The 6,000-nt window shown below is 41.6% G+C and overlaps 1 pseudogene; it reads left to right on the top strand.

Moving 5' to 3' along the window:
* Positions 1-5,391, top strand: part of LOC141075790 (uncharacterized) — a 29,215-nt pseudogene extending 23,824 nt beyond the window's left edge.
* Positions 5,392-6,000: the final 609 nt, after the last annotated feature.

Consider the following 6,000-nt stretch of genomic DNA (forward strand, 5'->3'; position numbering starts at 1 on the left):
TTGTGGGAATTTTTTGTACTTCCTTGGGACATGGTCCGGGAATTTTTCCACCTATTTGGAGGTCTGGGATACTGTATGCGGATACTATCTGTTTTTGTCCACAATTGCACAATTCTATAGATATATGTCTTTTGTAGTACTTTACTTGAATAAAATTGAATATAATTTTTTATATTGCTTGCTCTATGTTTTCTCCTGATATTCATTCCATTGTTTGAGTTTATGCATCATTTTGGCCTTGGAGGATAGTTCTTTCTTCCCTCCATACGCCATATAATGACTAAAGGGTTTTTGTTTTCATAACTGACACCGGGTCAGGTTTATTTAAGGTGAAAGCCAAAACATACAGGGAATAAAACATAAAACAAATCCTTGCATGTCCGGCACTAACTATACAGGGTCCGAAATAACTACCAACTGGAGGGCTTCTCCCGTCCAGCCCAACCACAGTTACCGTGAGCACTGCTTTCACTCACAAGTGTCTCTCACACAGACATGCTCTCTGTGTTCCCCAAGCTGAGCGACTAACACACCACCTGGCGTCCTTTTATATCCGCCTCCCATTACTCATTAGTCATTGGGTGAGATACTGACCACACTAGGCCACATAGGAAAGGTATCTGGGCGAGATATACCTGCCCTCATCCATGATTCCCCCATGATTCTCACATATCCCCCCTCTGCTCAGACCACTCCGGTCGAGCAATGACACCTGCCACACAGTGCACTCAGGAAAGGGCATCTGCATTCCCCATCTGTACCCCTGGGCGGTGCTCCACCGTAAAATTGTAGGCCTGCAGGGCAAGGAACCACCGGGTCACTCGGCTATTCCATTTCTTGTGCAAGTGCATCCACTTGAGAGGGGCATGGTCAGTGATCAGCCTGAGCTTTCTGCCCACCAGATAATATTTGAGGGACTCTATAGGCCACTTAATGGCTAGGCACTCTTTTTTGCGAGATGAGTACCAGATTTTATTGGTGTTATTTTCACCTACATAAGATTGTTTAGTGGCTGTTTATTCCAATATTTGGGAGGCAGAATGAGCAAACATTTGAACACCAGGCTCCACTGGTTCATCCTATGAGGTTTTCTATTAGACTGTGAACTGTCATTGTCCTGGTGAATAATTGAATCGTTTTACATAACTTGCCATTTTTACTGACAGTTTAAGTAGAAATGTTGGTAAAATGTGAAATTGAAGAATTTTTTATTCCTAAATAATTGGTTTTATTCTTGGCAGATGACTGTAACAGGAGATCAGAGGGACAGCTGATATCTTCAATTTTAAAATCAGACTATCTTGAGATCCCACAGGATACAATTGAAATTAATGCCATTACTCCAGATATATCATCATCTCTTCGCAGCAACGATCTGTCATCTGATCCTTTGAAACAGGTCCTGTCTTCTGCTTCATTACTGACTACTAAGGAACATCAATGTCACAAGCTTAGCATTAAAAAACTAATTGCTCCAAAAGCAAAGAAGCCATTTTCACGTTCAGAATATGGAAATAGTTTTCCCCTCAAAAAGTCTTCTCTTAAACATCAAAAAACTCACACAAAGGAGAATAGATTTTCTTGTTCCAAGTGTGGGAAATGTTTTAATCAGAAAGCGCATCTTGATAGCCACCAGAGAACTCATACAGGGGAGAAGCCTTTTTCATGTTTAGAATGTGGGAAATGTTTTTACCGGAAATCAGATTTGGTCAGGCACTGGGGAACTCACACAGGGGAGAAGCCTTTTTCATGTTCAGAATGTGGGAAATGTTTTAACCTGAAAACGCATCTTGATAGGCACCAGAGAATCCACACAGGGGAGAAGCCTTTTTCATGTTCAGAATGTGGAAAATGTTTTAATCAGAAAGCGCATCTTGATAGGCACCAGAGAACCCACACAGGGGAGAAGCCTTTTTCATGTTCAGAATGTGGAAAATGTTTTAATCAGAAAGAGCTTCTTGGTAGACACCAGAGAACTCACACACCGGAGAAGTCTTTTTCGTGTTCAGAATGTGGGAAATGTTTTAACCGGAAAATGCAACTTGTTAGCCACCAGAGAACCCACACAGGGGAGAAGCCTTTTTCATATTAAGAATGTGGGAAATGTTTTTATCAGAAAGCGCATCTTGATAACCACCAGAGTACTCATACAGGGGAGAAGCTTTATTCATGTTCAGAATGTGGGAAATGTTTTTATCAGAAAGCGCATCTTGATAACCACCAGAAAATTCACACGGGGGGAGAAGCCATTTCCATGTTCAGAATGTGGGAAATGTTTTAACCAGAAAGCAGAACTTGTTAGGCACCAAAGAATCCACACGGGGAGAAGCCTTTTTCCTCTTCAGAATGTGGAAAATGCTTTTTGAAGAAATCCTTTCTTCTTAGTCACCAGAGCAGTCACACAGGGTAGCAGCCTTTTTTTATTGAATGGCTCATCTTCCCGCCCCAGAGCCATTACTGCCTCACCTCAACATAGAAAAAGAAGCAGTCTTATCCCTCATGACACCTGACAGCTCAAGCCTGTAAGTCCTGCACCATCTTCTCCTCTCTTACTGTCGGCCTTAAAAGAAAAAAGCTCAACTAATCTCCCTGTACTCTCACCGAAAACCAGACACTGAGCAGTGCTTGCTTCACAGTGAAATGTACCGCCCCCCGCCCTAGCCACAGTAGATTCTGATATTGAGAAGGCCATAATTGACTTGCAACATCATATTGTGTATTTCCCTACTACTCAAGACATTGAACAATATATACAGAGGCTGGAGACCACATACAAAATGAAAATACGTTTCCTCACTTCTAGAATAGTCACAGCTTACTGACAAGATACAGAGATTACAGGATGATGTCATACAAGTTTTGAGCCATCAAAATGCTCATAAACAATCACTGGATCTTCACAAAATAAACAGTCTGTTTAATATGGTTGACTACCAAGAACCAGGGCTGTAGAGTCTGAGTCGGTGCTCATTTTGGTGGAGTCGGAGTAGGTATAGAATGGACCGACTCCGACTCCTAAAATATATAATAAATTGGGTACAGTAGTTCAATGCAGAATGTGCTGAATATTTTTTCATAGGAATTTGGAAAAGTTATGAAATGTCCTATAAATGGCTGTTCTATTCCTGATCTAAGGCTACATTCACACACAGCGTTTTGGCTGCGTTTTTTGAGGATTCGTTTGTCAGCTGCAAAAGCAGATCAGCTTTTTAAAAAACCGCATCACCTGAAAGGTTTTTGAGCTCATAGATAATGTTTTCAATAGAGCAGATTTCTAATCTGCTTTTGCTATCTATCCATCCATTTATCCATATCTGTCTATCCATATCTCATCTGTACCAAAATGAATGAAGGCTGGGTAGCACACAGACTAACACTCCTTTTTTTAGCACTAGTCAGGTACACCTCATAGCTGCCCAAAAGGATGCCCAGGACAGGCATTGCTCGCTCATCTTCAGTAACACATCAACATCAATTGATAGTTGGAATAAATAGACAGCATTCACCACATCTGCAAGCTTTATTTTCAAGTGTAGGGGTGTGCACTATGAGGTTCTGCAGCAGCTGAGGTGTGCAGTATGAGGTTCTGCGGAACAGTATGAGGTTCTGCCCCCCCTAGGTTTGATCCTGGCTACGCCCATGGTGTGAATGTAGCCTGAGGATCTAGCTTTGTCTTAGCTGAGATACGTCAGTGCTGCACTCCAGCACCAGTGAAGCTCCTCCTCTACAGACAAGGGTGCAAAGTAAACACTCAGAAAGAAGGAAGGCCTGCACTCATCTCAGAAGAATTGCTAGAGTACAGAGGATAACAAGATTAAGGTAATTACTTCTTAAAGCATATTTCACCCTAGCATGCGTATTGGGGGTGTGATAAAACACTCCGGGATCGCCTTTGCTGGGGTCAAAGGCCACGTGGGTTTAGCATGAAACTCAGGTGCACAGCCGGGATCCAGACATAACTGACACTGGGTCAGGTTTATTTAAGGTGAAAGCCAAAACATACAGGGAATAAAACATAAAACAAATCCTTGCATGTCCGGCACTAACTATACAGGGTCCGAAATAACTACCAACTGGAGGGCTTCTCCCGTCCAGCCCAACCACAGTTACCGTGAGCACTGCTTTCACTCACAAGTGTCTCTCACACAGACATGCTCTCTGTGTTCCCCAAGCTGAGCGACTAACACACCACCTGGCGTCCTTTTATATCCGCCTCCCATTACTCATTAGTCATCGGGTGAGATACTGACCACACTAGGCCACATAGGAAAGGTATCTGGGCGAGATATACCTGCCCTCATCCATGATTCCCCCATGATTCTCACAGGGGCCTTTTAGGTCCCCATGCTTACTTTTTTGCTATTATCTGCAAAATTACTTAAGTTAGAATTTTGAAACTCCAGGTTATCCTCAAGTATGTCATTGTTGGTAATATCCAGTTGTTCATATAATTTAATTCATAGGCATTTTGGTGTAACAATGCTTTTTTGATGAAAACCACATCTGTACGGATTGGGGGCCTTTTAGGCCCCCATGTATTTTGTTATCATGTTCTCAGTAGTGTTTGTGTCTCAAGTTACTTTATTTGTACTCAGTAATGCTGGTGGAGGGGCCAGGGTGTGGATAATGCCATATGAGGATGTCATGTGATTTTTGGAGGGAGAGATAAGGCCATGACATCATCTCAGGTCCTTCTGAACACAGTAATGAGCTGTGTAGAGAGTAATGAGGACAGTATACACTGTGAGCTAATTGTGAAGGACTTAAGATAAGATGTTGAGAGGAAGTCTGATTCAGTTTCAGTTTCTCTGATTCTAAGAAGCCTGCAAAGGGTAACGCTATTGAGCTACAGACATCCAGAGAATTGTACAACACCTATAAGAAAGTATAAAAGGTAAGAGAGGGTGAGAGGAGGGAGGGGGCACTTAACACTTACAGTGTGTCACATACAAGCAAAGAGTGGACAACCCTGATTGTGTTCATTGTTTTTTCTTTTAGTTTGCTAACATCTAGTCAGCAATGGCACAGTCTTCCTCCAAGCATCTGAGTGACAAAGAGATTGAAGCAATTGTGTTTCAAAGTGAAGATGAAAGTGAACTATCTTTGTCTGATGACGAGTACCTGCCACCAGAGAATCAAACATCCTCAAGTGATTCTTCTTCTGATGATGAAGTGAATACAGTGGATCCTCAAGAAGTGATGAATAGAACATCCAAAACGAATGTTTTTTGGGACAGTAATCCTACATTAGTCGGACGTACTGCAATCCATAATATTGTGAGACAGGTTCAAGGAGCTGTGGGAAGTCCCAGTTACTTTTCCCCTAAAGACGTATTCTGTACTTTTTTTCTGACAGTATTGCAGAAGAGGTCCTTCTATGTTCAAACCTAGAAGGAAGACATATCGCTTCTGCAAAAAATAAGTCCTGGAAAAATATCTCAAATGAGGAACTTTATGCATACATTGGACTTTTACTACTGTCAGGGAGTCAAAAATCGTATGTTCCAATACAAGAATTATTTCTGGACCCACTTTCAGATCCACACTATAAGGCGTCAATGTCAGTGGACAGATATGAGGAAATTAGAAGACACATTCGATTTGATGATAAGCGAACACATGCATTGAGGTTTGAAACAGACAAATTAGCCCCTATTAGTTATATCTGGAACACATTTATCAAAAATTGCACCAAACTTTACAATCCTAGTGCTAATGTTACAGTAGAGGAGCAACTTATACCGTTCAGAGGACGCTGCAAGTTCATACAATTCATGCCCAGCAAGCCAGCCAAATATGGAATCAAAATCTTCTGGATGTGTGATTCTGCAAATTATTATGGCATAGATGGCGTAATCTACTGTGGCAAAGAGGTTGGTGCACCAGTACAGAAGGATCTGGTGTCTGAAATTGTCAAAACTCTTGCTGTTCCAATATTCAATTCAGGTAGAAACATTACCATGGACAATTATTTCAACAATGTTGAAGTAGGCAATTTTC

This window comes from Dendrobates tinctorius, unplaced genomic scaffold (assembly GCF_039654945.1).
Source record: "Dendrobates tinctorius isolate UK_male_01 unplaced genomic scaffold, ASM3965494v1 ptg000372l, whole genome shotgun sequence".
Taxonomy (NCBI): Eukaryota; Metazoa; Chordata; class Amphibia; order Anura; family Dendrobatidae; genus Dendrobates; species Dendrobates tinctorius.